This window comes from Watersipora subatra, chromosome 4, assembly GCF_963576615.1.
Source record: "Watersipora subatra chromosome 4, tzWatSuba1.1, whole genome shotgun sequence".
Classification (NCBI taxonomy): Eukaryota; Metazoa; Bryozoa; class Gymnolaemata; order Cheilostomatida; family Watersiporidae; genus Watersipora; species Watersipora subatra.
Genome location: NC_088711.1, coordinates 22743146 through 22770434, shown reverse-complemented (window position 1 = coordinate 22770434; position 27289 = coordinate 22743146). Strand labels below are relative to the sequence as shown.

Below are 27289 nucleotides of genomic sequence, written 5' to 3'. Positions count from 1 at the left end.
GCATTACGCCGCTGATTAAAGAAGGCATGGCCTAAGCGTTATCCTTATCTAATTATCATGGCAAGGACTATCCCATCGAGATGGTGATGAAAAGAGTCAAAATATTCCGGCATTCAATTACTAAGAAGTTATCATTTACGATAATTGCTCTGCTGCGTATTATCTCTGGCCATTTGCCATAGTCAGCCATCCCAGGTGGTCTAGTGGTTAGGATCCGGCGCTCTCACCGCCGTGGCCGGGGTTCGATTCCCCGTCTGGGAACTCTTCTCCTTTGTTTTACAAAATTTTATTGAGTGATAACATTATTTCTGTAAGTTTCAAGTCAAATAAATTATAGTTATAGTTATAATTATAGTTATAGTTGGCGCGACGAATATGTTTCAATCCGTGACAAAACGATATACACGCGAGGATTATTTCGACACCATCTTCATTTTTCATTCATCATCTTGTTTAACTTTACACCTCTCGCGTCATCTTGCTAAAACTTCTTCTAACATCGGCGAGTAAAAATAATTGGCAGCGGTGGGGTTCGAACCCACGCCCCCGAAGGGACTGGTGCCTTAAACCAGCGCCTTAGACCGCTCGGCCACACTACCTCATACCATCAGCTGATGCGAGTTTTCAGGCGTGAGTAGATGCGTAATACTAGTTTTAGCCCGCTCAGCACCCTGACAATTGATGCTCAATTTTCGCGAAATGTTTTCACAATCATTGTAAATCGCCAAGTCGCATCAGTTTTCCGTCCTTAACAATTCGCGTAATGGCCTTGCCGTGTTCGTACTGCGACGCAGTGACCGCAACGATATCTTTGTCCACGGTTCAATCGAACTGCATTCAACACCAATACCTCAAGACGTACGTTCTCGCTATATTTCTAATCTTTATCGAGCGTCGGTGAACAGTACCACTGAAAAGCGGATTCGGAAACAGCCTTTTGAGGCTGTAGGATGCGCTACAAACAGCCAAGCTTCTACTTTCATAGCGTTTTGAAACTACATATTTTCTAATTATCGGTATACGACGGCGACCAAGATTCAAAACTTTCTCGAGCCCGCTTTTTATGTAATGGATCGGTGGAGCCATTACGGAAACAGCGAGAGAAAACTCGGGTGTCCTGGCGACGAGCACGATCGCTAAGGTACGCGTATGTAAGCATGGAATGCTAATGCGTGACATAAGTTTTCGAACAGGCGAGGTTTTACATGAAAATATGGCTTCCACGGAGCAATGCCATATGCGCTGGGCGGGTCGTCATCAGTTTTATATCAGGTGACCTAGTGGTTAGGATCCGGCGTTTTCACCGCCACGGTCGGAGTTCAATCCCCGTCTGGGAAGATGTGTTTCTTCCTGTGTCTTTTGTATTCTCCGCGCAATACATTTACCCGCTACGGGCTGTACGAGTTTTTAAAATATTTCGCTTCCGCAAAACGACAATTTTACAGTTGGTGTAAAACTTCATGACGAGAGTCCGAAAAGGCAGTAATTTTTTGCGAACTAAACTACACTAGGAGACGCGACTGGGCATGCGCCAACGCTCGCTTTGTTGCTCCTCACGCTTACGATCAATAGAACGATTTCGTCATTGCATCGTATGTGATTTCATCAACGAGCTTTTTTCTTGGTTTCGTATCAAAACCTTCATTGCAACCGTCCGCGAGACGTCCTATCATCATTCGCATTGCACATTATCGCGAGTCTTAAATACGCGCTTCCCGCAACACTTCGCGCGTTGTTTGCGGGAAGAACTGACACCAAAAACGAGCGAGAATACTCCTCATTTCGCGATAAAACATTTGGCAGCAGTGGGATTCGAACCCACACCCTTTCGGACTGGTGCCTAAAACCAGCGCCTTAGACCACTCGGCCATGCTACCCACGGTGATGCCAGAAAAATATGGATGCCGTATTGGCGAAACTTCGAATGGCTTGGTAATTGAGCAATTTTGTCAGATAAGAGTACAGCCTCATCAACCATCAATGGTTTTGCTGCGAGATTTTTTGAATCCCGAAGTGCTATGCTACTCGTATATTTGATCAATGCTAATTTAACAGAGTCAGCATTACGCCGCCGATTAAAGAAGGCATGGCCTAAGCGTTATCCTTATCTAATTATCATGGCAAGGACTATCCCATCGAGATGGTGATGAAAAGAGTCAAAATATTCCGGCATTCAATTACTAAGAAGTTATCATTTACGATAATTGCTCTGCTGCGTATTATCTCTGGCCATTTGCCATAGTCAGCCATCCCAGGTGGTCTAGTGGTTAGGATCCGGCGCTCTCACCGCCGTGGCCGGGGTTCGATTCCCCGTCTGGGAACTCTTCTCCTTTGTTTTACAAAATTTTATTGAGTGATAACATTATTTCTGTAAGTTTCAAGTCAAATAAATTATAGTTATAGTTATAATTATAGTTATAGTTGGCGCGACGAATATGTTTCAATTCGTGACAAAACGATATACACGCGAGGATTATTTCGACACCATCTTCATTTTTCATTCATCATCTTGTTTAACTTTACACCTTTCGCGTCATCTTGCTAAAACTTCTTCTAACATCGGCGAGTAAAAATAATTGGCAGCGGTGGGATTCGAACCCACGCCCCCGAAGGGACTGGTGCCTTAAACCAGCGCCTTAGACCGCTCGGCCACACTACCTCATACCATCAGCTGATGCGAGTTTTCAGGCGTGAGTAGATGCGTAATACTAGTTTTAGCCCGCTCAGCACCCTGACAATTGATGCTCAATTTTCGCGAAACGTTTTCACAATCATTGTAAATCGCCAAGTCGCATCAGTTTTCCGTCCTTAACAATTCGCGTAATGGCCTTGCCGTGTTCGTACTGCGACGCAGTGACCGCAACGATATCTTTGTCCACGGTTCAATCGAACTGCATTCAACACCAATACCTCAAGACGTACGTTCTCGCTATATTTCTAATCTTTATCGAGCGTCGGTGAACAGTACCACTGAAAAGCGGATTCGGAAACAGCCTTTTGAGGCTGTAGGATGCGCTACAAACAGCCAAGCTTCTACTTTCATAGCGTTTTGAAACTACATATTTTCTAATTATCGGTATACGACGGCGACCAAGATTCAAAACTTTCTCGAGCCCGCTTTTTATGTAACGGATCGGTGGAGCCATTACGGAAACAGCGAGAGAAAACTCGGGTGTCCTGGCGACGAGCACGATCGCTAAGGTACGCGTATGTAAGCATGGAATGCTAATGCGTGACATAAGTTTTCGAACAGGCGAGGTTTTACATGAAAATATGGCTTCCACGGAGCAATGCCATATGCGCTGGGCGGGTCGTCATCAGTTTTATATCAGGTGACCTAGTGGTTAGGATCCGGCGTTTTCACCGCCACGGTCGGAGTTCAATCCCCGTCTGGGAAGATGTGTTTCTTCCTGTGTCTTTTGTATTCTCCGCGCAATACATTTACCCGCTACGGGCTGTACGAGTTTTTAAAATATTTCGCTTCCGCAAAACGACAAATTTACAGTTGGTGTAAAACTTCATGACGAGAGTCCGAAAAGGCAGTAATTTTTTGCGAACTAAACTACACTAGGAGACGCGACTGGGCATGCGCCAACGCTCGCTTTGTTGCTCCTCACGCTTACGATCAATAGAACGATTTCGTCATTGCATCGTATGTGATTTCATCAACGAGCTTTTTTCTTGGTTTCGTATCAAAACCTTCATTGCAACCGTCCGCGAGACGTCCTATCATCATTCGCATTGCACATTATCGCGAGTCTTAAATACGCGCTTCCCGCAACACTTCGCGCGTTGTTTGCGGGAAGAACTGACACCAAAAACGAGCGAGAATACTCCTCATTTCGCGATAAAACATTTGGCAGCAGTGGGATTCGAACCCACGCCCTTTCGGACTGGTGCCTAAAACCAGCGCCTTAGACCACTCGGCCATGCTACCCACGGTGATGCCAGAAAAATATGGATGCCGTATTGGCGAAACTTTGAATGGCTTGGTAATTGAGCAATTTTGTCAGATAAGAGTACAGCCTCATCAACCATCAATGGTTTTGCTGCGAGATTTTTTGAATCCCGAAGTGCTATGCTACTCGTATATTTGATCAATGCTAATTTAACAGAGTCAGCATTACGCCGCCGATTAAAGAAGGCATGGCCTAAGCGTTATCCTTATCTAATTATCATGGCAAGGACTATCCCATCGAGATGGTGATGAAAAGAGTCAAAATATTCCGGCATTCAATTACTAAGAAGTTATCATTTACGATAATTGCTCTGCTGCGTATTATCTCTGGCCATTTGCCATAGTCAGCCATCCCAGGTGGTCTAGTGGTTAGGATCCGGCGCTCTCACCGCCGTGGCCGGGGTTCGATTCCCTGTCTGGGAACTCTTCTCCTTTGTTTTACAAAATTTTATTGAGTGATAACATTATTTCTGTAAGTTTCAAGTCAAATAAATTATAGCTATAGTTATAATTATAGTTATAGTTGGCGCGACGAATATGTTTCAATCCGTGACAAAACGATATACACGCGAGGATTATTTCGACACCATCTTCATTTTTCATTCATCATCTTGTTTAACTTTACACCTTTCGCGTCATCTTGCTAAAACTTCTTCTAACATCGGCGAGTAAAAATAATTGGCAGCGGTGGGATTCGAACCCACGCCCCCGAAGGGACTGGTGCCTTAAACCAGCGCCTTAGACCGCTCGGCCACACTACCTCATACCATCAGCTGATGCGAGTTTTCAGGCGTGAGTAGATGCGTAATACTAGTTTTAGCCCGCTCAGCACCCTGACAATTGATGCTCAATTTTCGCGAAATGTTTTCACAATCATTGTAAATCGCCAAGTCGCATCAGTTTTCCGTCCTTAACAATTCGCGTAATGGCCTTGCCGTGTTCGTACTGCGACGCAGTGACCGCAACGATATCTTTGTCCACGGTTCAATCGAACTGCATTCAACACCAATACCTCAAGACGTACGTTCTCGCTATATTTCTAATCTTTATCGAGCGTCGGTGAACAGTACCACTGAAAAGCGGATTCGGAAACAGCCTTTTGAGGCTGTAGGATGCGCTACAAACAGCCAAGCTTCTACTTTCATAGCGTTTTGAAACTACATATTTTCTAATTATCGGTATACGACGGCGACCAAGATTCAAAACTTTCTCGAGCCCGCTTTTTATGTAACGGATCGGTGGAGCCATTACGGAAACAGCGAGAGAAAACTCGGGTGTCCTGGCGACGAGCACGATCGCTAAGGTACGCGTATGTAAGCATGGAATGCTAATGCGTGACATAAGTTTTCGAACAGGCGAGGTTTTACATGAAAATATGGCTTCCACGGAGCAATGCCATATGCGCTGGGCGGGTCGTCATCAGTTTTATATCAGGTGACCTAGTGGTTAGGATCCGGCGTTTTCACCGCCACGGTCGGAGTTCAATCCCCGTCTGGGAAGATGTGTTTCTTCCTGTGTCTTTTGTATTCTCCGCGCAATACATTTACCCGCTACGGGCTGTACGAGTTTTTAAAATATTTCGCTTCCGCAAAACGACAAATTTACAGTTGGTGTAAAACTTCATGACGAGAGTCCGAAAAGGCAGTAATTTTTTGCGAACTAAACTACACTAGGAGACGCGACTGGGCATGCGCCAACGCTCGCTTTGTTGCTCCTCACGCTTACGATCAATAGAACGATTTCGTCATTGCATCGTATGTGATTTCATCAACGAGCTTTTTTCTTGGTTTCGTATCAAAACCTTCATTGCAACCGTCCGCGAGACGTCCTATCATCATTCGCATTGCACATTATCGCGAGTCTTAAATACGCGCTTCCCGCAACACTTCGCGCGTTGTTTGCGGGAAGAACTGACACCAAGAACGAGCGAGAATACTCCTCATTTCGCGATAAAACATTTGGCAGCAGTGGGATTCGAACCCACACCCTTTCGGACTGGTGCCTAAAACCAGCGCCTTAGACCACTCGGCCATGCTACCCACGGTGATGCCAGAAAAATATGGATGCCGTATTGGCGAAACTTCGAATGGCTTGGTAATTGAGCAATTTTGTCAGATAAGAGTACAGCCTCATCAACCATCAATGGTTTTGCTGCGAGATTTTTTGAATCCCGAAGTGCTATGCTACTCGTATATTTGATCAATGCTAATTTAACAGAGTCAGCATTACGCCGCCGATTAAAGAAGGCATGGCCTAAGCGTTATCCTTATCTAATTATCATGGCAAGGACTATCCCATCGAGATGGTGATGAAAAGAGTCAAAATATTCCGGCATTCAATTACTAAGAAGTTATCATTTACGATAATTGCTCTGCTGCGTATTATCTCTGGCCATTTGCCATAGTCAGCCATCCCAGGTGGTCTAGTGGTTAGGATCCGGCGCTCTCACCGCCGTGGCCGGGGTTCGATTCCCCGTCTGGGAACTCTTCTCCTTTGTTTTACAAAATTTTATTGAGTGATAACATTATTTCTGTAAGTTTCAAGTCAAATAAATTATAGTTATAGTTATAATTATAGTTATAGTTGGCGCGACGAATATGTTTCAATTCGTGACAAAACGATATACACGCGAGGATTATTTCGACACCATCTTCATTTTTCATTCATCATCTTGTTTAACTTTACACCTCTCGCGTCATCTTGCTAAAACTTCTTCTAACATCGGCGAGTAAAAATAATTGGCAGCGGTGGGATTCGAACCCACGCCCCCGAAGGGACTGGTGCCTTAAACCAGCGCCTTAGACCGCTCGGCCACACTACCTCATACCATCAGCTGATGCGAGTTTTCAGGCGTGAGTAGATGCGTAATACTAGTTTTAGCCCGCTCAGCACCCTGACAATTGATGCTCAATTTTCGCGAAACGTTTTCACAATCATTGTAAATCGCCAAGTCGCATCAGTTTTCCGTCCTTAACAATTCGCGTAATGGCCTTGCCGTGTTCCTACTGCGACGCAGTGACCGCAACGATATCTTTGTCCACGGTTCAATCGAACTGCATTCAACACCAATACCTCAAGACGTACGTTCTCGCTATATTTCTAATCTTTATCGAGCGTCGGTGAACAGTGCCACTGAAAAGCGGATTCGGAAACAGCCTTTTGAGGCTGTAGGATGCGCTACAAACAGCCAAGCTTCTACTTTCATAGCGTTTTGAAACTACATATTTTCTAATTATCGGTATACGACGGCGACCAAGATTCAAAACTTTCTCGAGCCCGCTTTTTATGTAACGGATCGGTGGAGCCATTACGGAAACAGCGAGAGAAAACTCGGGTGTCCTGGCGACGAGCACGATCGCTAAGGTACGCGTATGTAAGCATGGAATGCTAATGCGTGACATAAGTTTTCGAACAGGCGAGGTTTTACATGAAAATATGGCTTCCACGGAGCAATGCCATATGCGCTGGGCGGGTCGTCATCAGTTTTATATCAGGTGACCTAGTGGTTAGGATCCGGCGTTTTCACCGCCACGGTCGGAGTTCAATCCCCGTCTGGGAAGATGTGTTTCTTCCTGTGTCTTTTGTATTCTCCGCGCAATACATTTACCCGCTACGGGCTGTACGAGTTTTTAAAATATTTCGCTTCCGCAAAACGACAAATTTACAGTTTGTGTAAAACTTCATGACGAGAGTCCGAAAAGGCAGTAATTTTTTGCGAACTAAACTACACTAGGAGACGCGACTGGGCATGCGCCAACGCTCGCTTTGTTGCTCCTCACGCTTACGATCAATAGAACGATTTCGTCATTGCATCGTATGTGATTTCATCAACGAGTTTTTTTCTTGGTTTCGTATCAAAACCTTCATTGCAACCGTCCGCGAGACGTCCTATCATCATTCGCATTGCACATTATCGCGAGTCTTAAATACGCGCTTCCCGCAACACTTCGCGCGTTGTTTGCGGGAAGAACTGACACCAAAAACGAGCGAGAATACTCCTCATTTCGCGATAAAACATTTGGCAGCAGTGGGATTCGAACCCACGCCCTTTCGGACTGGTGCCTAAAACCAGCGCCTTAGACCACTCGGCCATGCTACCCACGGTGATGCCAGAAAAATATGGATGCCGTATTGGCGAAACTTCGAATGGCTTGGTAATTGAGCAATTTTGTCAGATAAGAGTACAGCCTCATCAACCATCAATGGTTTTGCTGCGAGATTTTTTGAATCCCGAAGTGCTATGCTACTCGTATATTTGATCAATGCTAATTTAACAGAGTCAGCATTACGCCGCCGATTAAAGAAGGCATGGCCTAAGCGTTATCCTTATCTAATTATCATGGCAAGGACTATCCCATCGAGATGGTGATGAAAAGAGTCAAAATATTCCGGCATTCAATTACTAAGAAGTTATCATTTACGATAATTGCTCTGCTGCGTATTATCTCTGGCCATTTGCCATAGTCAGCCATCCCAGGTGGTCTAGTGGTTAGGATCCGGCGCTCTCACCGCCGTGGCCGGGGTTCGATTCCCTGTCTGGGAACTCTTCTCCTTTGTTTTACAAAATTTTATTGAGTGATAACATTATTTCTGTAAGTTTCAAGTCAAATAAATTATAGCTATAGTTATAATTATAGTTATAGTTGGCGCGACGAATATGTTTCAATCCGTGACAAAACGATATACACGCGAGGATTATTTCGACACCATCTTCATTTTTCATTCATCATCTTGTTTAACTTTACACCTTTCGCGTCATCTTGCTAAAACTTCTTCTAACATCGGCGAGTAAAAATAATTGGCAGCGGTGGGATTCGAACCCACGCCCCCGAAGGGACTGGTGCCTTAAACCAGCGCCTTAGACCGCTCGGCCACACTACCTCATACCATCAGCTGATGCGAGTTTTCAGGCGTGAGTAGATGCGTAATACTAGTTTTAGCCCGCTCAGCACCCTGACAATTGATGCTCAATTTTCGCGAAATGTTTTCACAATCATTGTAAATCGCCAAGTCGCATCAGTTTTCCGTCCTTAACAATTCGCGTAATGGCCTTGCCGTGTTCGTACTGCGACGCAGTGACCGCAACGATATCTTTGTCCACGGTTCAATCGAACTGCATTCAACACCAATACCTCAAGACGTACGTTCTCGCTATATTTCTAATCTTTATCGAGCGTCGGTGAACAGTACCACTGAAAAGCGGATTCGGAAACAGCCTTTTGAGGCTGTAGGATGCGCTACAAACAGCCAAGCTTCTACTTTCATAGCGTTTTGAAACTACATATTTTCTAATTATCGGTATACGACGGCGACCAAGATTCAAAACTTTCTCGAGCCCGCTTTTTATGTAACGGATCGGTGGAGCCATTACGGAAACAGCGAGAGAAAACTCGGGTGTCCTGGCGACGAGCACGATCGCTAAGGTACGCGTATGTAAGCATGGAATGCTAATGCGTGACATAAGTTTTCGAACAGGCGAGGTTTTACATGAAAATATGGCTTCCACGGAGCAATGCCATATGCGCTGGGCGGGTCGTCATCAGTTTTATATCAGGTGACCTAGTGGTTAGGATCCGGCGTTTTCACCGCCACGGTCGGAGTTCAATCCCCGTCTGGGAAGATGTGTTTCTTCCTGTGTCTTTTGTATTCTCCGCGCAATACATTTACCCGCTACGGGCTGTACGAGTTTTTAAAATATTTCGCTTCCGCAAAACGACAAATTTACAGTTGGTGTAAAACTTCATGACGAGAGTCCGAAAAGGCAGTAATTTTTTGCGAACTAAACTACACTAGGAGACGCGACTGGGCATGCGCCAACGCTCGCTTTGTTGCTCCTCACGCTTACGATCAATAGAACGATTTCGTCATTGCATCGTATGTGATTTCATCAACGAGCTTTTTTCTTGGTTTCGTATCAAAACCTTCATTGCAACCGTCCGCGAGACGTCCTATCATCATTCGCATTGCACATTATCGCGAGTCTTAAATACGCGCTTCCCGCAACACTTCGCGCGTTGTTTGCGGGAAGAACTGACACCAAAAACGAGCGAGAATACTCCTCATTTCGCGATAAAACATTTGGCAGCAGTGGGATTCGAACCCACGCCCTTTCGGACTGGTGCCTAAAACCAGCGCCTTAGACCACTCGGCCATGCTACCCACGGTGATGCCAGAAAAATATGGATGCCGTATTGGCGAAACTTTGAATGGCTTGGTAATTGAGCAATTTTGTCAGATAAGAGTACAGCCTCATCAACCATCAATGGTTTTGCTGCGAGATTTTTTGAATCCCGAAGTGCTATGCTACTCGTATATTTGATCAATGCTAATTTAACAGAGTCAGCATTACGCCGCTGATTAAAGAAGGCATGGCCTAAGCGTTATCCTTATCTAATTATCATGGCAAGGACTATCCCATCGAGATGGTGATGAAAAGAGTCAAAATATTCCGGCATTCAATTACTAAGAAGTTATCATTTACGATAATTGCTCTGCTGCGTATTATCTCTGGCCATTTGCCATAGTCAGCCATCCCAGGTGGTCTAGTGGTTAGGATCCGGCGCTCTCACCGCCGTGGCCGGGGTTCGATTCCCCGTCTGGGAACTCTTCTCCTTTGTTTTACAAAATTTTATTGAGTGATAACATTATTTCTGTAAGTTTCAAGTCAAATAAATTATAGTTATAGTTATAATTATAGTTATAGTTGGCGCGACGAATATGTTTCAATCCGTGACAAAACGATATACACGCGAGGATTATTTCGACACCATCTTCATTTTTCATTCATCATCTTGTTTAACTTTACACCTCTCGCGTCATCTTGCTAAAACTTCTTCTAACATCGGCGAGTAAAAATAATTGGCAGCGGTGGGATTCGAACCCACGCCCCCGAAGGGACTGGTGCCTTAAACCAGCGCCTTAGACCGCTCGGCCACACTACCTCATACCATCAGCTGATGCGAGTTTTCAGGCGTGAGTAGATGCGTAATACTAGTTTTAGCCCGCTCAGCACCCTGACAATTGATGCTCAATTTTCGCGAAATGTTTTCACAATCATTGTAAATCGCCAAGTCGCATCAGTTTTCCGTCCTTAACAATTCGCGTAATGGCCTTGCCGTGTTCCTACTGCGACGCAGTGACCGCAACGATATCTTTGTCCACGGTTCAATCGAACTGCATTCAACACCAATACCTCAAGACGTACGTTCTCGCTATATTTCTAATCTTTATCGAGCGTCGGTGAACAGTGCCACTGAAAAGCGGATTCGGAAACAGCCTTTTGAGGCTGTAGGATGCGCTACAAACAGCCAAGCTTCTACTTTCATAGCGTTTTGAAACTACATATTTTCTAATTATCGGTATACGACGGCGACCAAGATTCAAAACTTTCTCGAGCCCGCTTTTTATGTAACGGATCGGTGGAGCCATTACGGAAACAGCGAGAGAAAACTCGGGTGTCCTGGCGACGAGCACGATCGCTAAGGTACGCGTATGTAAGCATGGAATGCTAATGCGTGACATAAGTTTTCGAACAGGCGAGGTTTTACATGAAAATATGGCTTCCACGGAGCAATGCCATATGCGCTGGGCGGGTCGTCATCAGTTTTATATCAGGTGACCTAGTGGTTAGGATCCGGCGTTTTCACCGCCACGGTCGGAGTTCAATCCCCGTCTGGGAAGATGTGTTTCTTCCTGTGTCTTTTGTATTCTCCGCGCAATACATTTACCCGCTACGGGCTGTACGAGTTTTTAAAATATTTCGCTTCCGCAAAACGACAATTATACAGTTGGTGTAAAACTTCATGACGAGAGTCCGAAAAGGCAGTAATTTTTTGCGAACTAAACTACACTAGGAGACGCGACTGGGCATGCGCCAACGCTCGCTTTGTTGCTCCTCACGCTTACGATCAATAGAACGATTTCGTCATTGCATCGTATGTGATTTCATCAACGAGCTTTTTTCTTGGTTTCGTATCAAAACCTTCATTGCAACCGTCCGCGAGACGTCCTATCATCATTCGCATTGCACATTATCGCGAGTCTTAAATACGCGCTTCCCGCAACACTTCGCGCGTTGTTTGCGGGAAGAACTGACACCAAAAACGAGCGAGAATACTCCTCATTTCGCGATAAAACATTTGGCAGCAGTGGGATTCGAACCCACACCCTTTCGGACTGGTGCCTAAAACCAGCGCCTTAGACCACTCGGCCATGCTACCCACGGTGATGCCAGAAAAATATGGATGCCGTATTGGCGAAACTTCGAATGGCTTGGTAATTGAGCAATTTTGTCAGATAAGAGTACAGCCTCATCAACCATCAATGGTTTTGCTGCGAGATTTTTTGAATCCCGAAGTGCTATGCTACTCGTATATTTGATCAATGCTAATTTAACAGAGTCAGCATTACGCCGCCGATTAAAGAAGGCATGGCCTAAGCGTTATCCTTATCTAATTATCATGGCAAGGACTATCCCATCGAGATGGTGATGAAAAGAGTCAAAATATTCCGGCATTCAATTACTAAGAAGTTATCATTTACGATAATTGCTCTGCTGCGTATTATCTCTGGCCATTTGCCATAGTCAGCCATCCCAGGTGGTCTAGTGGTTAGGATCCGGCGCTCTCACCGCCGTGGCCGGGGTTCGATTCCCCGTCTGGGAACTCTTCTCCTTTGTTTTACAAAATTTTATTGAGTGATAACATTATTTCTGTAAGTTTCAAGTCAAATAAATTATAGTTATAGTTATAATTATAGTTATAGTTGGCGCGACGAATATGTTTCAATTCGTGACAAAACGATATACACGCGAGGATTATTTCGACACCATCTTCATTTTTCATTCATCATCTTGTTTAACTTTACACCTTTCGCGTCATCTTGCTAAAACTTCTTCTAACATCGGCGAGTAAAAATAATTGGCAGCGGTGGGATTCGAACCCACGCCCCCGAAGGGACTGGTGCCTTAAACCAGCGCCTTAGACCGCTCGGCCACACTACCTCATACCATCAGCTGATGCGAGTTTTCAGGCGTGAGTAGATGCGTAATACTAGTTTTAGCCCGCTCAGCACCCTGACAATTGATGCTCAATTTTCGCGAAACGTTTTCACAATCATTGTAAATCGCCAAGTCGCATCAGTTTTCCGTCCTTAACAATTCGCGTAATGGCCTTGCCGTGTTCCTACTGCGACGCAGTGACCGCAACGATATCTTTGTCCACGGTTCAATCGAACTGCATTCAACACCAATACCTCAAGACGTACGTTCTCGCTATATTTCTAATCTTTATCGAGCGTCGGTGAACAGTGCCACTGAAAAGCGGATTCGGAAACAGCCTTTTGAGGCTGTAGGATGCGCTACAAACAGCCAAGCTTCTACTTTCATAGCGTTTTGAAACTACATATTTTCTAATTATCGGTATACGACGGCGACCAAGATTCAAAACTTTCTCGAGCCCGCTTTTTATGTAACGGATCGGTGGAGCCATTACGGAAACAGCGAGAGAAAACTCGGGTGTCCTGGCGACGAGCACGATCGCTAAGGTACGCGTATGTAAGCATGGAATGCTAATGCGTGACATAAGTTTTCGAACAGGCGAGGTTTTACATGAAAATATGGCTTCCACGGAGCAATGCCATATGCGCTGGGCGGGTCGTCATCAGTTTTATATCAGGTGACCTAGTGGTTAGGATCCGGCGTTTTCACCGCCACGGTCGGAGTTCAATCCCCGTCTGGGAAGATGTGTTTCTTCCTGTGTCTTTTGTATTCTCCGCGCAATACATTTACCCGCTACGGGCTGTACGAGTTTTTAAAATATTTCGCTTCCGCAAAACGACAAATTTACAGTTTGTGTAAAACTTCATGACGAGAGTCCGAAAAGGCAGTAATTTTTTGCGAACTAAACTACACTAGGAGACGCGACTGGGCATGCGCCAACGCTCGCTTTGTTGCTCCTCACGCTTACGATCAATAGAACGATTTCGTCATTGCATCGTATGTGATTTCATCAACGAGTTTTTTTCTTGGTTTCGTATCAAAACCTTCATTGCAACCGTCCGCGAGACGTCCTATCATCATTCGCATTGCACATTATCGCGAGTCTTAAATACGCGCTTCCCGCAACACTTCGCGCGTTGTTTGCGGGAAGAACTGACACCAAAAACGAGCGAGAATACTCCTCATTTCGCGATAAAACATTTGGCAGCAGTGGGATTCGAACCCACGCCCTTTCGGACTGGTGCCTAAAACCAGCGCCTTAGACCACTCGGCCATGCTACCCACGGTGATGCCAGAAAAATATGGATGCCGTATTGGCGAAACTTTGAATGGCTTGGTAATTGAGCAATTTTGTCAGATAAGAGTACAGCCTCATCAACCATCAATGGTTTTGCTGCGAGATTTTTTGAATCCCGAAGTGCTATGCTACTCGTATATTTGATCAATGCTAATTTAACAGAGTCAGCATTACGCCGCCGATTAAAGAAGGCATGGCCTAAGCGTTATCCTTATCTAATTATCATGGCAAGGACTATCCCATCGAGATGGTGATGAAAAGAGTCAAAATATTCCGGCATTCAATTACTAAGAAGTTATCATTTACGATAATTGCTCTGCTGCGTATTATCTCTGGCCATTTGCCATAGTCAGCCATCCCAGGTGGTCTAGTGGTTAGGATCCGGCGCTCTCACCGCCGTGGCCGGGGTTCGATTCCCCGTCTGGGAACTCTTCTCCTTTGTTTTACAAAATTTTATTGAGTGATAACATTATTTCTGTAAGTTTCAAGTCAAATAAATTATAGTTATAGTTATAATTATAGTTATAGTTGGCGCGACGAATATGTTTCAATCCGTGACAAAACGATATACACGCGAGGATTATTTCGACACCATCTTCATTTTTCATTCATCATCTTGTTTAACTTTACACCTCTCGCGTCATCTTGCTAAAACTTCTTCTAACATCGGCGAGTAAAAATAATTGGCAGCGGTGGGATTCGAACCCACGCCCCCGAAGGGACTGGTGCCTTAAACCAGCGCCTTAGACCGCTCGGCCACACTACCTCATACCATCAGCTGATGCGAGTTTTCAGGCGTGAGTAGATGCGTAATACTAGTTTTAGCCCGCTCAGCACCCTGACAATTGATGCTCAATTTTCGCGAAATGTTTTCACAATCATTGTAAATCGCCAAGTCGCATCAGTTTTCCGTCCTTAACAATTCGCGTAATGGCCTTGCCGTGTTCGTACTGCGACGCAGTGACCGCAACGATATCTTTGTCCACGGTTCAATCGAACTGCATTCAACACCAATACCTCAAGACGTACGTTCTCGCTATATTTCTAATCTTTATCGAGCGTCGGTGAACAGTACCACTGAAAAGCGGATTCGGAAACAGCCTTTTGAGGCTGTAGGATGCGCTACAAACAGCCAAGCTTCTACTTTCATAGCGTTTTGAAACTACATATTTTCTAATTATCGGTATACGACGGCGACCAAGATTCAAAACTTTCTCGAGCCCGCTTTTTATGTAACGGATCGGTGGAGCCATTACGGAAACAGCGAGAGAAAACTCGGGTGTCCTGGCGACGAGCACGATCGCTAAGGTACGCGTATGTAAGCATGGAATGCTAATGCGTGACATAAGTTTTCGAACAGGCGAGGTTTTACATGAAAATATGGCTTCCACGGAGCAATGCCATATGCGCTGGGCGGGTCGTCATCAGTTTTATATCAGGTGACCTAGTGGTTAGGATCCGGCGTTTTCACCGCCACGGTCGGAGTTCAATCCCCGTCTGGGAAGATGTGTTTCTTCCTGTGTCTTTTGTATTCTCCGCGCAATACATTTACCCGCTACGGGCTGTACGAGTTTTTAAAATATTTCGCTTCCGCAAAACGACAATTTTACAGTTGGTGTAAAACTTCATGACGAGAGTCCGAAAAGGCAGTAATTTTTTGCGAACTAAACTACACTAGGAGACGCGACTGGGCATGCGCCAACGCTCGCTTTGTTGCTCCTCACGCTTACGATCAATAGAACGATTTCGTCATTGCATCGTATGTGATTTCATCAACGAGCTTTTTTCTTGGTTTCGTATCAAAACCTTCATTGCAACCGTCCGCGAGACGTCCTATCATCATTCGCATTGCACATTATCGCGAGTCTTAAATACGCGCTTCCCGCAACACTTCGCGCGTTGTTTGCGGGAAGAACTGACACCAAAAACGAGCGAGAATACTCCTCATTTCGCGATAAAACATTTGGCAGCAGTGGGATTCGAACCCACGCCCTTTCGGACTGGTGCCTAAAACCAGCGCCTTAGACCACTCGGCCATGCTACCCACGGTGATGCCAGAAAAATATGGATTCCGTATTGGCGAAACTTCGAATGGCTTGGTAATTGAGCAATTTTGTCAGATAAGAGTACAGCCTCATCAACCATCAATGGTTTTGCTGCGAGATTTTTTGAATCCCGAAGTGCTATGCTACTCGTATATTTGATCAATGCTAATTTAACAGAGTCAGCATTACGCCGCCGATTAAAGAAGGCATGGCCTAAGCGTTATCCTTATCTAATTATCATGGCAAGGACTATCCCATCGAGATGGTGATGAAAAGAGTCAAAATATTCCGGCATTCAATTACTAAGAAGTTATCATTTACGATAATTGCTCTGCTGCGTATTATCTCTGGCCATTTGCCATAGTCAGCCATCCCAGGTGGTCTAGTGGTTAGGATCCGGCGCTCTCACCGCCGTGGCCGGGGTTCGATTCCCTGTCTGGGAACTCTTCTCCTTTGTTTTACAAAATTTTATTGAGTGATAACATTATTTCTGTAAGTTTCAAGTCAAATAAATTATAGCTATAGTTATAATTATAGTTATAGTTGGCGCGACGAATATGTTTCAATCCGTGACAAAACGATATACACGCGAGGATTATTTCGACACCATCTTCATTTTTCATTCATCATCTTGTTTAACTTTACACCTTTCGCGTCATCTTGCTAAAACTTCTTCTAACATCGGCGAGTAAAAATAATTGGCAGCGGTGGGATTCGAACCCACGCCCCCGAAGGGACTGGTGCCTTAAACCAGCGCCTTAGACCGCTCGGCCACACTACCTCATACCATCAGCTGATGCGAGTTTTCAGGCGTGAGTAGATGCGTAATACTAGTTTTAGCCCGCTCAGCACCCTGACAATTGATGCTCAATTTTCGCGCAACGTTTTCACAATCATTGTAAATCGCCAAGTCGCATCAGTTTTCCGTCCTTAACAATTCGCGTAATGGCCTTGCCGTGTTCCTACTGCGACGCAGTGACCGCAACGATATCTTTGTCCACGGTTCAATCGAACTGCATTCAACACCAATACCTCAAGACGTACGTTCTCGCTATATTTCTAATCTTTATCGAGCGTCGGTGAACAGTACCACTGAAAAGCGGATTCGGAAACAGCCTTTTGAGGCTGTAGGATGCGCTACAAACAGCCAAGCTTCTACTTTCATAGCGTTTTGAAACTACATATTTTCTAATTATCGGTATACGACGGCGACCAAGATTCAAAACTTTCTCGAGCCCGCTTTTTATGTAACGGATCGGTGGAGCCATTACGGAAACAGCGAGAGAAAACTCGGGTGTCCTGGCGACGAGCACGATCGCTAAGGTACGCGTATGTAAGCATGGAATGCTAATGCGTGACATAAGTTTTCGAACAGGCGAGGTTTTACATGAAAATATGGCTTCCACGGAGCAATGCCATATGCGCTGGGCGGGTCGTCATCAGTTTTATATCAGGTGACCTAGTGGTTAGGATCCGGCGTTTTCACCGCCACGGTCGGAGTTCAATCCCCGTCTGGGAAGATGTGTTTCTTCCTGTGTCTTTTGTATTCTCCGCGCAATACATTTACCCGCTACGGGCTGTACGAGTTTTTAAAATATTTCGCTTCCGCAAAACGACAATTTTACAGTTGGTGTAAAACTTCATGACGAGAGTCCGAAAAGGCAGTAATTTTTTGCGAACTAAACTACACTAGGAGACGCGACTGGGCATGCGCCAACGCTCGCTTTGTTGCTCCTCACGCTTACGATCAATAGAACGATTTCGTCATTGCATCGTATGTGATTTCATCAACGAGCTTTTTTCTTGGTTTCGTATCAAAACCTTCATTGCAACCGTCCGCGAGACGTCCTATCATCATTCGCATTGCACATTATCGCGAGTCTTAAATACGCGCTTCCCGCAACACTTCGCGCGTTGTTTGCGGGAAGAACTGACACCAAAAACGAGCGAGAATACTCCTCATTTCGCGATAAAACATTTGGCAGCAGTGGGATTCGAACCCACACCCTTTCGGACTGGTGCCTAAAACCAGCGCCTTAGACCACTCGGCCATGCTACCCACGGTGATGCCAGAAAAATATGGATGCCGTATTGGCGAAACTTCGAATGGCTTGGTAATTGAGCAATTTTGTCAGATAAGAGTACAGCCTCATCAACCATCAATGGTTTTGCTGCGAGATTTTTTGAATCCCGAAGTGCTATGCTACTCGTATATTTGATCAATGCTAATTTAACAGAGTCAGCATTACGCCGCCGATTAAAGAAGGCATGGCCTAAGCGTTATCCTTATCTAATTATCATGGCAAGGACTATCCCATCGAGATGGTGATGAAAAGAGTCAAAATATTCCGGCATTCAATTACTAAGAAGTTATCATTTACGATAATTGCTCTGCTGCGTATTATCTCTGGCCATTTGCCATAGTCAGCCATCCCAGGTGGTCTAGTGGTTAGGATCCGGCGCTCTCACCGCCGTGGCCGGGGTTCGATTCCCCGTCTGGGAACTCTTCTCCTTTGTTTTACAAAATTTTATTGAGTGATAACATTATTTCTGTAAGTTTCAAGTCAAATAAATTATAGTTATAGTTATAATTATAGTTATAGTTGGCGCGACGAATATGTTTCAATTCGTGACAAAACGATATACACGCGAGGATTATTTCGACACCATCTTCATTTTTCATTCATCATCTTGTTTAACTTTACACCTTTCGCGTCATCTTGCTAAAACTTCTTCTAACATCGGCGAGTAAAAATAATTGGCAGCGGTGGGATTCGAACCCACGCCCCCGAAGGGACTGGTGCCTTAAACCAGCGCCTTAGACCGCTCGGCCACACTACCTCATACCATCAGCTGATGCGAGTTTTCAGGCGTGAGTAGATGCGTAATACTAGTTTTAGCCCCCTCAGCACCTTGACAATTGATGCTCAATTTTCGCGAAACGTTTTCACAATCATTGTAAATCGCCAAGTCGCATCAGTTTTCCGTCCTTAACAATTCGCGTAATGGCCTTGCCGTGTTCGTACTGCGACGCAGTGACCGCAACGATATCTTTGTCCACGGTTCAATCGAACTGCATTCAACACCAATACCTCAAGACGTACGTTCTCGCTATATTTCTAATCTTTATCGAGCGTCGGTGAACAGTACCACTGAAAAGCGGATTCGGAAACAGCCTTTTGAGGCTGTAGGATGCGCTACAAACAGCCAAGCTTCTACTTTCATAGCGTTTTGAAACTACATATTTTCTAATTATCGGTATACGACGGCGACCAAGATTCAAAACTTTCTCGAGCCCGCTTTTTATGTAACGGATCGGTGGAGCCATTACGGAAACAGCGAGAGAAAACTCGGGTGTCCTGGCGACGAGCACGATCGCTAAGGTACGCGTATGTAAGCATGGAATGCTAATGCGTGACATAAGTTTTCGAACAGGCGAGGTTTTACATGAAAATATGGCTTCCACGGAGCAATGCCATATGCGCTGGGCGGGTCGTCATCAGTTTTATATCAGGTGACCTAGTGGTTAGGATCCGGCGTTTTCACCGCCACGGTCGGAGTTCAATCCCCGTCTGGGAAGATGTGTTTCTTCCTGTGTCTTTTGTATTCTCCGCGCAATACATTTACCCGCTACGGGCTGTACGAGTTTTTAAAATATTTCGCTTCCGCAAAACGACAAATTTACAGTTTGTGTAAAACTTCATGACGAGAGTCCGAAAAGGCAGTAATTTTTTGCGAACTAAACTACACTAGGAGACGCGACTGGGCATGCGCCAACGCTCGCTTTGCTGCTCCTCACGCTTACGATCAATAGAACGATTTCGTCATTGCATCGTATGTGATTTCATCAACGAGTTTTTTTCTTGGTTTCGTATCAAAACCTTCATTGCAACCGTCCGCGAGACGTCCTATCATCATTCGCATTGCACATTATCGCGAGTCTTAAATACGCGCTTCCCGCAACACTTCGCGCGTTGTTTGCGGGAAGAACTGACACCAAAAACGAGCGAGAATACTCCTCATTTCGCGATAAAACATTTGGCAGCAGTGGGATTCGAACCCACGCCCTTTCGGACTGGTGCCTAAAACCAGCGCCTTAGACCACTCGGCCATGCTACCCACGGTGATGCCAGAAAAATATGGATGCCGTATTGGCGAAACTTTGAATGGCTTGGTAATTGAGCAATTTTGTCAGATAAGAGTACAGCCTCATCAACCATCAATGGTTTTGCTGCGAGATTTTTTGAATCCCGAAGTGCTATGCTACTCGTATATTTGATCAATGCTAATTTAACAGAGTCAGCATTACGCCGCCGATTAAAGAAGGCATGGCCTAAGCGTTATCCTTATCTAATTATCATGGCAAGGACTATCCCATCGAGATGGTGATGAAAAGAGTCAAAATATTCCGGCATTCAATTACTAAGAAGTTATCATTTACGATAATTGCTCTGCTGCGTATTATCTCTGGCCATTTGCCATAGTCAGCCATCCCAGGTGGTCTAGTGGTTAGGATCCGGCGCTCTCACCGCCGTGGCCGGGGTTCGATTCCCCGTCTGGGAACTCTTCTCCTTTGTTTTACAAAATTTTATTGAGTGATAACATTATTTCTGTAAGTTTCAAGTCAAATAAATTATAGTTATAGTTATAATTATAGTTATAGTTGGCGCGACGAATATGTTTCAATCCGTGACAAAACGATATACACGCGAGGATTATTTCGACACCATCTTCATTTTTCATTCATCATCTTGTTTAACTTTACACCTCTCGCGTCATCTTGCTAAAACTTCTTCTAACATCGGCGAGTAAAAATAATTGGCAGCGGTGGGATTCGAACCCACGCCCCCGAAGGGACTGGTGCCTTAAACCAGCGCCTTAGACCGCTCGGCCACACTACCTCATACCATCAGCTGATGCGAGTTTTCAGGCGTGAGTAGATGCGTAATACTAGTTTTAGCCCGCTCAGCACCCTGACAATTGATGCTCAATTTTCGCGAAATGTTTTCACAATCATTGTAAATCGCCAAGTCGCATCAGTTTTCCGTCCTTAACAATTCGCGTAATGGCCTTGCCGTGTTCCTACTGCGACGCAGTGACCGCAACGATATCTTTGTCCACGGTTCAATCGAACTGCATTCAACACCAATACCTCAAGACGTACGTTCTCGCTATATTTCTAATCTTTATCGAGCGTCGGTGAACAGTACCACTGAAAAGCGGATTCGGAAACAGCCTTTTGAGGCTGTAGGATGCGCTACAAACAGCCAAGCTTCTACTTTCATAGCGTTTTGAAACTACATATTTTCTAATTATCGGTATACGACGGCGACCAAGATTCAAAACTTTCTCGAGCCCGCTTTTTATGTAACGGATCGGTGGAGCCATTACGGAAACAGCGAGAGAAAACTCGGGTGTCCTGGCGACGAGCACGATCGCTAAGGTACGCGTATGTAAGCATGGAATGCTAATGCGTGACATAAGTTTTCGAACAGGCGAGGTTTTACATGAAAATATGGCTTCCACGGAGCAATGCCATATGCGCTGGGCGGGTCGTCATCAGTTTTATATCAGGTGACCTAGTGGTTAGGATCCGGCGTTTTCACCGCCACGGTCGGAGTTCAATCCCCGTCTGGGAAGATGTGTTTCTTCCTGTGTCTTTTGTATTCTCCGCGCAATACATTTACCCGCTACGGGCTGTACGAGTTTTTAAAATATTTCGCTTCCGCAAAACGACAAATTTACAGTTGGTGTAAAACTTCATGACGAGAGTCCGAAAAGGCAGTAATTTTTTGCGAACTAAACTACACTAGGAGACGCGACTGGGCATGCGCCAACGCTCGCTTTGTTGCTCCTCACGCTTACGATCAATAGAACGATTTCGTCATTGCATCGTATGTGATTTCATCAACGAGCTTTTTTCTTGGTTTCGTATCAAAACCTTCATTGCAACCGTCCGCGAGACGTCCTATCATCATTCGCATTGCACATTATCGCGAGTCTTAAATACGCGCTTCCCGCAACACTTCGCGCGTTGTTTGCGGGAAGAACTGACACCAAAAACGAGCGAGAATACTCCTCATTTCGCGATAAAACATTTGGCAGCAGTGGGATTCGAACCCACGCCCTTTCGGACTGGTGCCTAAAACCAGCGCCTTAGACCACTCGGCCATGCTACCCACGGTGATGCCAGAAAAATATGGATGCCGTATTGGCGAAACTTTGAATGGCTTGGTAATTGAGCAATTTTGTCAGATAAGAGTACAGCCTCATCAACCATCAATGGTTTTGCTGCGAGATTTTTTGAATCCCGAAGTGCTATGCTACTCGTATATTTGATCAATGCTAATTTAACAGAGTCAGCATTACGCCGCCGATTAAAGAAGGCATGGCCTAAGCGTTATCCTTATCTAATTATCATGGCAAGGACTATCCCATCGAGATGGTGATGAAAAGAGTCAAAATATTCCGGCATTCAATTACTAAGAAGTTATCATTTACGATAATTGCTCTGCTGCGTATTATCTCTGGCCATTTGCCATAGTCAGCCATCCCAGGTGGTCTAGTGGTTAGGATCCGGCGCTCTCACCGCCGTGGCCGGGGTTCGATTCCCCGTCTGGGAACTCTTCTCCTTTGTTTTACAAAATTTTATTGAGTGATAACATTATTTCTGTAAGTTTCAAGTCAAATAAATTATAGTTATAGTTATAATTATAGTTATAGTTGGCGCGACGAATATGTTTCAATCCGTGACAAAACGATATACACGCGAGGATTATTTCGACACCATCTTCATTTTTCATTCATCATCTTGTTTAACTTTACACCTCTCGCGTCATCTTGCTAAAACTTCTTCTAACATCGGCGAGTAAAAATAATTGGCAGCGGTGGGATTCGAACCCACGCCCCCGAAGGGACTGGTGCCTTAAACCAGCGCCTTAGACCGCTCGGCCACACTACCTCATACCATCAGCTGATGCGAGTTTTCAGGCGTGAGTAGATGCGTAATACTAGTTTTAGCCCGCTCAGCACCCTGACAATTGATGCTCAATTTTCGCGAAATGTTTTCACAATCATTGTAAATCGCCAAGTCGCATCAGTTTTCCGTCCTTAACAATTCGCGTAATGGCCTTGCCGTGTTCCTACTGCGACGCAGTGACCGCAACGATATCTTTGTCCACGGTTCAATCGAACTGCATTCAACACCAATACCTCAAGACGTACGTTCTCGCTATATTTCTAATCTTTATCGAGCGTCGGTGAACAGTACCACTGAAAAGCGGATTCGGAAACAGCCTTTTGAGGCTGTAGGATGCGCTACAAACAGCCAAGCTTCTACTTTCATAGCGTTTTGAAACTACATATTTTCTAATTATCGGTATACGACGGCGACCAAGATTCAAAACTTTCTCGAGCCCGCTTTTTATGTAACGGATCGGTGGAGCCATTACGGAAACAGCGAGAGAAAACTCGGGTGTCCTGGCGACGAGCACGATCGCTAAGGTACGCGTATGTAAGCATGGAATGCTAATGCGTGACATAAGTTTTCGAACAGGCGAGGTTTTACATGAAAATATGGCTTCCACGGAGCAATGCCATATGCGCTGGGCGGGTCGTCATCAGTTTTATATCAGGTGACCTAGTGGTTAGGATCCGGCGTTTTCACCGCCACGGTCGGAGTTCAATCCCCGTCTGGGAAGATGTGTTTCTTCCTGTGTCTTTTGTATTCTCCGCGCAATACATTTACCCGCTACGGGCTGTACGAGTTTTTAAAATATTTCGCTTCCGCAAAACGACAAATTTACAGTTGGTGTAAAACTTCATGACGAGAGTCCGAAAAGGCAGTAATTTTTTGCGAACTAAACTACACTAGGAGACGCGACTGGGCATGCGCCAACGCTCGCTTTGTTGCTCCTCACGCTTACGATCAATAGAACGATTTCGTCATTGCATCGTATGTGATTTCATCAACGAGCTTTTTTCTTGGTTTCGTATCAAAACCTTCATTGCAACCGTCCGCGAGACGTCCTATCATCATTCGCATTGCACATTATCGCGAGTCTTAAATACGCGCTTCCCGCAACACTTCGCGCGTTGTTTGCGGGAAGAACTGACACCAAAAACGAGCGAGAATACTCCTCATTTCGCGATAAAACATTTGGCAGCAGTGGGATTCGAACCCACGCCCTTTCGGACTGGTGCCTAAAACCAGCGCCTTAGACCACTCGGCCATGCTACCCACGGTGATGCCAGAAAAATATGGATGCCGTATTGGCGAAACTTTGAATGGCTTGGTAATTGAGCAATTTTGTCAGATAAGAGTACAGCCTCATCAACCATCAATGGTTTTGCTGCGAGATTTTTTGAATCCCGAAGTGCTATGCTACTCGTATATTTGATCAATGCTAATTTAACAGAGTCAGCATTACGCCGCCGATTAAAGAAGGCATGGCCTAAGCGTTATCCTTATCTAATTATCATGGCAAGGACTATCCCATCGAGATGGTGATGAAAAGAGTCAAAATATTCCGGCATTCAATTACTAAGAAGTTATCATTTACGATAATTGCTCTGCTGCGTATTATCTCTGGCCATTTGCCATAGTCAGCCATCCCAGGTGGTCTAGTGGTTAGGATCCGGCGCTCTCACCGCCGTGGCCGGGGTTCGATTCCCCGTCTGGGAACTCTTCTCCTTTGTTTTACAAAATTTTATTGAGTGATAACATTATTTCTGTAAGTTTCAAGTCAAATAAATTATAGTTATAGTTATAATTATAGTTATAGTTGGCGCGACGAATATGTTTCAATCCGTGACAAAACGATATACACGCGAGGATTATTTCGACACCATCTTCATTTTTCATTCATCATCTTGTTTAACTTTACACCTCTCGCGTCATCTTGCTAAAACTTCTTCTAACATCGGCGAGTAAAAATAATTGGCAGCGGTGGGATTCGAACCCACGCCCCCGAAGGGACTGGTGCCTTAAACCAGCGCCTTAGACCGCTCGGCCACACTACCTCATACCATCAGCTAATGCGAGTTTTCAGGCGTGAGTAGATGCGTAATACTAGTTTTAGCCCGCTCAGCACCCTGACAATTGATGCTCAATTTTCGCGAAATGTTTTCACAATCATTGTAAATCGCCAAGTCGCATCAGTTTTCCGTCCTTAACAATTCGCGTAATGGCCTTGCCGTGTTCGTACTGCGACGCAGTGACCGCAACGATATCTTTGTCCACGGTTCAATCGAACTGCATTCAACACCAATACCTCAAGACGTACGTTCTCGCTATATTTCTAATCTTTATTGAGCGTCGGTGAACAGTACCACTGAAAAGCGGATTCGGAAACAGCCTTTTGAGGCTGTAGGATGCGCTACAAACAGCCAAGCTTCTACTTTCATAGCGTTTTGAAACTACATATTTTCTAATTATCGGTATACGACGGCGACCAAGATTCAAAACTTTCTCGAGCCCGCTTTTTATGTAACGGATCGGTGGAGCCATTACGGAAACAGCGAGAGAAAACTCGGGTGTCCTGGCGACGAGCACGATCGCTAAGGTACGCGTATGTAAGCATGGAATGCTAATGCGTGACATAAGTTTTCGAACAGGCGAGGTTTTACATGAAAATATGGCTTCCACGGAGCAATGCCATATGCGCTGGGCGGGTCGTCATCAGTTTTATATCAGGTGACCTAGTGGTTAGGATCCGGCGTTTTCACCGCCACGGTCGGAGTTCAATCCCCGTCTGGGAAGATGTGTTTCTTCCTGTGTCTTTTGTATTCTCCGCGCAATACATTTACCCGCTACGGGCTGTACGAGTTTTTAAAATATTTCGCTTCCGCAAAACGACAAATTTACAGTTGGTGTAAAACTTCATGACGAGAGTCCGAAAAGGCAGTAATTTTTTGCGAACTAAACTACACTAGGAGACGCGACTGGGCATGCGCCAACGCTCGCTTTGTTGCTCCTCACGCTTACGATCAATAGAACGATTTCGTCATTGCATCGTATGTGATTTCATCAACGAGCTTTTTTCTTGGTTTCGTATCAAAACCTTCATTGCAACCGTCCGCGAGACGTCCTATCATCATTCGCATTGCACATTATCGCGAGTCTTAAATACGCGCTTCCCGCAACACTTCGCGCGTTGTTTGCGGGAAGAACTGACACCAAAAACGAGCGAGAATACTCCTCATTTCGCGATAAAACATTTGGCAGCAGTGGGATTCGAACCCACGCCCTTTCGGACTGGTGCCTAAAACCAGCGCCTTAGACCACTCGGCCATGCTACCCACGGTGATGCCAGAAAAATATGGATGCCGTATTGGCGAAACTTTGAATGGCTTGGTAATTGAGCAATTTTGTCAGATAAGAGTACAGCCTCATCAACCATCAATGGTTTTGCTGCGAGATTTTTTGAATCCCGAAGTGCTATGCTACTCGTATATTTGATCAATGCTAATTTAACAGAGTCAGCATTACGCCGCCGATTAAAGAAGGCATGGCCTAAGCGTTATCCTTATCTAATTATCATGGCAAGGACTATCCCATCGAGATGGTGATGAAAAGAGTCAAAATATTCCGGCATTCAATTACTAAGAAGTTATCATTTACGATAATTGCTCTGCTGCGTATTATCTCTGGCCATTTGCCATAGTCAGCCATCCCAGGTGGTCTAGTGGTTAGGATCCGGCGCTCTCACCGCCGTGGCCGGGGTTCGATTCCCCGTCTGGGAACTCTTCTCCTTTGTTTTACAAAATTTTATTGAGTGATAACATTATTTCTGTAAGTTTCAAGTCAAATAAATTATAGTTATAGTTATAATTATAGTTATAGTTGGCGCGACGAATATGTTTCAATCCGTGACAAAACGATATACACGCGAGGATTATTTCGACACCATCTTCATTTTTCATTCATCATCTTGTTTAACTTTACACCTCTCGCGTCATCTTGCTAAAACTTCTTCTAACATCGGCGAGTA

At 45.0% G+C, this 27289-nt stretch overlaps 40 non-coding genes across 40 annotated transcripts; 14 read left to right on the top strand and 26 right to left on the bottom strand.

The window, feature by feature from the left end:
* Window positions 1-189: 189 nt before the first annotated feature.
* Trnae-cuc (transfer RNA glutamic acid (anticodon CUC)) lies at window positions 190-261 on the top strand. Its single transcript has one exon. It is a non-coding gene; the product is annotated as a tRNA-Glu (tRNA).
* Window positions 262-517: 256 nt separating this feature from the next.
* On the bottom strand, window positions 518-599 carry Trnal-aag (transfer RNA leucine (anticodon AAG)). Its single transcript has one exon. It is a non-coding gene; the product is annotated as a tRNA-Leu (tRNA).
* Window positions 600-1797: 1198 nt separating this feature from the next.
* Trnal-uag (transfer RNA leucine (anticodon UAG)) lies at window positions 1798-1877 on the bottom strand. The gene has a single exon. It is a non-coding gene; the product is annotated as a tRNA-Leu (tRNA).
* A 372-nt stretch (window positions 1878-2249) lies between these two features.
* Window positions 2250-2321, top strand: Trnae-cuc (transfer RNA glutamic acid (anticodon CUC)). The gene has a single exon. It is a non-coding gene; the product is annotated as a tRNA-Glu (tRNA).
* Window positions 2322-2577: 256 nt separating this feature from the next.
* Window positions 2578-2659, bottom strand: Trnal-aag (transfer RNA leucine (anticodon AAG)). Its single transcript has one exon. It is a non-coding gene; the product is annotated as a tRNA-Leu (tRNA).
* A 1198-nt stretch (window positions 2660-3857) lies between these two features.
* Trnal-uag (transfer RNA leucine (anticodon UAG)) lies at window positions 3858-3937 on the bottom strand. Its single transcript has one exon. It is a non-coding gene; the product is annotated as a tRNA-Leu (tRNA).
* Window positions 3938-4309: 372 nt separating this feature from the next.
* Trnae-cuc (transfer RNA glutamic acid (anticodon CUC)) lies at window positions 4310-4381 on the top strand. The gene has a single exon. It is a non-coding gene; the product is annotated as a tRNA-Glu (tRNA).
* A 256-nt stretch (window positions 4382-4637) lies between these two features.
* Window positions 4638-4719, bottom strand: Trnal-aag (transfer RNA leucine (anticodon AAG)). Its single transcript has one exon. It is a non-coding gene; the product is annotated as a tRNA-Leu (tRNA).
* Window positions 4720-5917: 1198 nt separating this feature from the next.
* Trnal-uag (transfer RNA leucine (anticodon UAG)) lies at window positions 5918-5997 on the bottom strand. The gene has a single exon. It is a non-coding gene; the product is annotated as a tRNA-Leu (tRNA).
* A 372-nt stretch (window positions 5998-6369) lies between these two features.
* Window positions 6370-6441, top strand: Trnae-cuc (transfer RNA glutamic acid (anticodon CUC)). The gene has a single exon. It is a non-coding gene; the product is annotated as a tRNA-Glu (tRNA).
* Window positions 6442-6697: 256 nt separating this feature from the next.
* Window positions 6698-6779, bottom strand: Trnal-aag (transfer RNA leucine (anticodon AAG)). Its single transcript has one exon. It is a non-coding gene; the product is annotated as a tRNA-Leu (tRNA).
* Window positions 6780-7977: 1198 nt separating this feature from the next.
* Trnal-uag (transfer RNA leucine (anticodon UAG)) lies at window positions 7978-8057 on the bottom strand. Its single transcript has one exon. It is a non-coding gene; the product is annotated as a tRNA-Leu (tRNA).
* A 372-nt stretch (window positions 8058-8429) lies between these two features.
* On the top strand, window positions 8430-8501 carry Trnae-cuc (transfer RNA glutamic acid (anticodon CUC)). The gene has a single exon. It is a non-coding gene; the product is annotated as a tRNA-Glu (tRNA).
* A 256-nt stretch (window positions 8502-8757) lies between these two features.
* Window positions 8758-8839, bottom strand: Trnal-aag (transfer RNA leucine (anticodon AAG)). The gene has a single exon. It is a non-coding gene; the product is annotated as a tRNA-Leu (tRNA).
* A 1198-nt stretch (window positions 8840-10037) lies between these two features.
* Window positions 10038-10117, bottom strand: Trnal-uag (transfer RNA leucine (anticodon UAG)). The gene has a single exon. It is a non-coding gene; the product is annotated as a tRNA-Leu (tRNA).
* A 372-nt stretch (window positions 10118-10489) lies between these two features.
* Window positions 10490-10561, top strand: Trnae-cuc (transfer RNA glutamic acid (anticodon CUC)). The gene has a single exon. It is a non-coding gene; the product is annotated as a tRNA-Glu (tRNA).
* A 256-nt stretch (window positions 10562-10817) lies between these two features.
* Window positions 10818-10899, bottom strand: Trnal-aag (transfer RNA leucine (anticodon AAG)). The gene has a single exon. It is a non-coding gene; the product is annotated as a tRNA-Leu (tRNA).
* A 1198-nt stretch (window positions 10900-12097) lies between these two features.
* Window positions 12098-12177, bottom strand: Trnal-uag (transfer RNA leucine (anticodon UAG)). Its single transcript has one exon. It is a non-coding gene; the product is annotated as a tRNA-Leu (tRNA).
* Window positions 12178-12549: 372 nt separating this feature from the next.
* Window positions 12550-12621, top strand: Trnae-cuc (transfer RNA glutamic acid (anticodon CUC)). Its single transcript has one exon. It is a non-coding gene; the product is annotated as a tRNA-Glu (tRNA).
* Window positions 12622-12877: 256 nt separating this feature from the next.
* Window positions 12878-12959, bottom strand: Trnal-aag (transfer RNA leucine (anticodon AAG)). The gene has a single exon. It is a non-coding gene; the product is annotated as a tRNA-Leu (tRNA).
* Window positions 12960-14157: 1198 nt separating this feature from the next.
* Window positions 14158-14237, bottom strand: Trnal-uag (transfer RNA leucine (anticodon UAG)). The gene has a single exon. It is a non-coding gene; the product is annotated as a tRNA-Leu (tRNA).
* Window positions 14238-14609: 372 nt separating this feature from the next.
* Trnae-cuc (transfer RNA glutamic acid (anticodon CUC)) lies at window positions 14610-14681 on the top strand. Its single transcript has one exon. It is a non-coding gene; the product is annotated as a tRNA-Glu (tRNA).
* Window positions 14682-14937: 256 nt separating this feature from the next.
* On the bottom strand, window positions 14938-15019 carry Trnal-aag (transfer RNA leucine (anticodon AAG)). The gene has a single exon. It is a non-coding gene; the product is annotated as a tRNA-Leu (tRNA).
* Window positions 15020-16217: 1198 nt separating this feature from the next.
* Trnal-uag (transfer RNA leucine (anticodon UAG)) lies at window positions 16218-16297 on the bottom strand. The gene has a single exon. It is a non-coding gene; the product is annotated as a tRNA-Leu (tRNA).
* A 372-nt stretch (window positions 16298-16669) lies between these two features.
* On the top strand, window positions 16670-16741 carry Trnae-cuc (transfer RNA glutamic acid (anticodon CUC)). The gene has a single exon. It is a non-coding gene; the product is annotated as a tRNA-Glu (tRNA).
* A 256-nt stretch (window positions 16742-16997) lies between these two features.
* Trnal-aag (transfer RNA leucine (anticodon AAG)) lies at window positions 16998-17079 on the bottom strand. The gene has a single exon. It is a non-coding gene; the product is annotated as a tRNA-Leu (tRNA).
* A 1198-nt stretch (window positions 17080-18277) lies between these two features.
* On the bottom strand, window positions 18278-18357 carry Trnal-uag (transfer RNA leucine (anticodon UAG)). The gene has a single exon. It is a non-coding gene; the product is annotated as a tRNA-Leu (tRNA).
* Window positions 18358-18729: 372 nt separating this feature from the next.
* On the top strand, window positions 18730-18801 carry Trnae-cuc (transfer RNA glutamic acid (anticodon CUC)). Its single transcript has one exon. It is a non-coding gene; the product is annotated as a tRNA-Glu (tRNA).
* Window positions 18802-19057: 256 nt separating this feature from the next.
* On the bottom strand, window positions 19058-19139 carry Trnal-aag (transfer RNA leucine (anticodon AAG)). The gene has a single exon. It is a non-coding gene; the product is annotated as a tRNA-Leu (tRNA).
* A 1198-nt stretch (window positions 19140-20337) lies between these two features.
* Window positions 20338-20417, bottom strand: Trnal-uag (transfer RNA leucine (anticodon UAG)). Its single transcript has one exon. It is a non-coding gene; the product is annotated as a tRNA-Leu (tRNA).
* A 372-nt stretch (window positions 20418-20789) lies between these two features.
* On the top strand, window positions 20790-20861 carry Trnae-cuc (transfer RNA glutamic acid (anticodon CUC)). The gene has a single exon. It is a non-coding gene; the product is annotated as a tRNA-Glu (tRNA).
* A 256-nt stretch (window positions 20862-21117) lies between these two features.
* Window positions 21118-21199, bottom strand: Trnal-aag (transfer RNA leucine (anticodon AAG)). The gene has a single exon. It is a non-coding gene; the product is annotated as a tRNA-Leu (tRNA).
* Window positions 21200-22397: 1198 nt separating this feature from the next.
* Trnal-uag (transfer RNA leucine (anticodon UAG)) lies at window positions 22398-22477 on the bottom strand. Its single transcript has one exon. It is a non-coding gene; the product is annotated as a tRNA-Leu (tRNA).
* A 372-nt stretch (window positions 22478-22849) lies between these two features.
* Window positions 22850-22921, top strand: Trnae-cuc (transfer RNA glutamic acid (anticodon CUC)). The gene has a single exon. It is a non-coding gene; the product is annotated as a tRNA-Glu (tRNA).
* Window positions 22922-23177: 256 nt separating this feature from the next.
* Window positions 23178-23259, bottom strand: Trnal-aag (transfer RNA leucine (anticodon AAG)). The gene has a single exon. It is a non-coding gene; the product is annotated as a tRNA-Leu (tRNA).
* Window positions 23260-24457: 1198 nt separating this feature from the next.
* Window positions 24458-24537, bottom strand: Trnal-uag (transfer RNA leucine (anticodon UAG)). Its single transcript has one exon. It is a non-coding gene; the product is annotated as a tRNA-Leu (tRNA).
* A 372-nt stretch (window positions 24538-24909) lies between these two features.
* Trnae-cuc (transfer RNA glutamic acid (anticodon CUC)) lies at window positions 24910-24981 on the top strand. The gene has a single exon. It is a non-coding gene; the product is annotated as a tRNA-Glu (tRNA).
* Window positions 24982-25237: 256 nt separating this feature from the next.
* On the bottom strand, window positions 25238-25319 carry Trnal-aag (transfer RNA leucine (anticodon AAG)). The gene has a single exon. It is a non-coding gene; the product is annotated as a tRNA-Leu (tRNA).
* A 1198-nt stretch (window positions 25320-26517) lies between these two features.
* On the bottom strand, window positions 26518-26597 carry Trnal-uag (transfer RNA leucine (anticodon UAG)). The gene has a single exon. It is a non-coding gene; the product is annotated as a tRNA-Leu (tRNA).
* A 372-nt stretch (window positions 26598-26969) lies between these two features.
* On the top strand, window positions 26970-27041 carry Trnae-cuc (transfer RNA glutamic acid (anticodon CUC)). The gene has a single exon. It is a non-coding gene; the product is annotated as a tRNA-Glu (tRNA).
* Window positions 27042-27289: the final 248 nt, after the last annotated feature.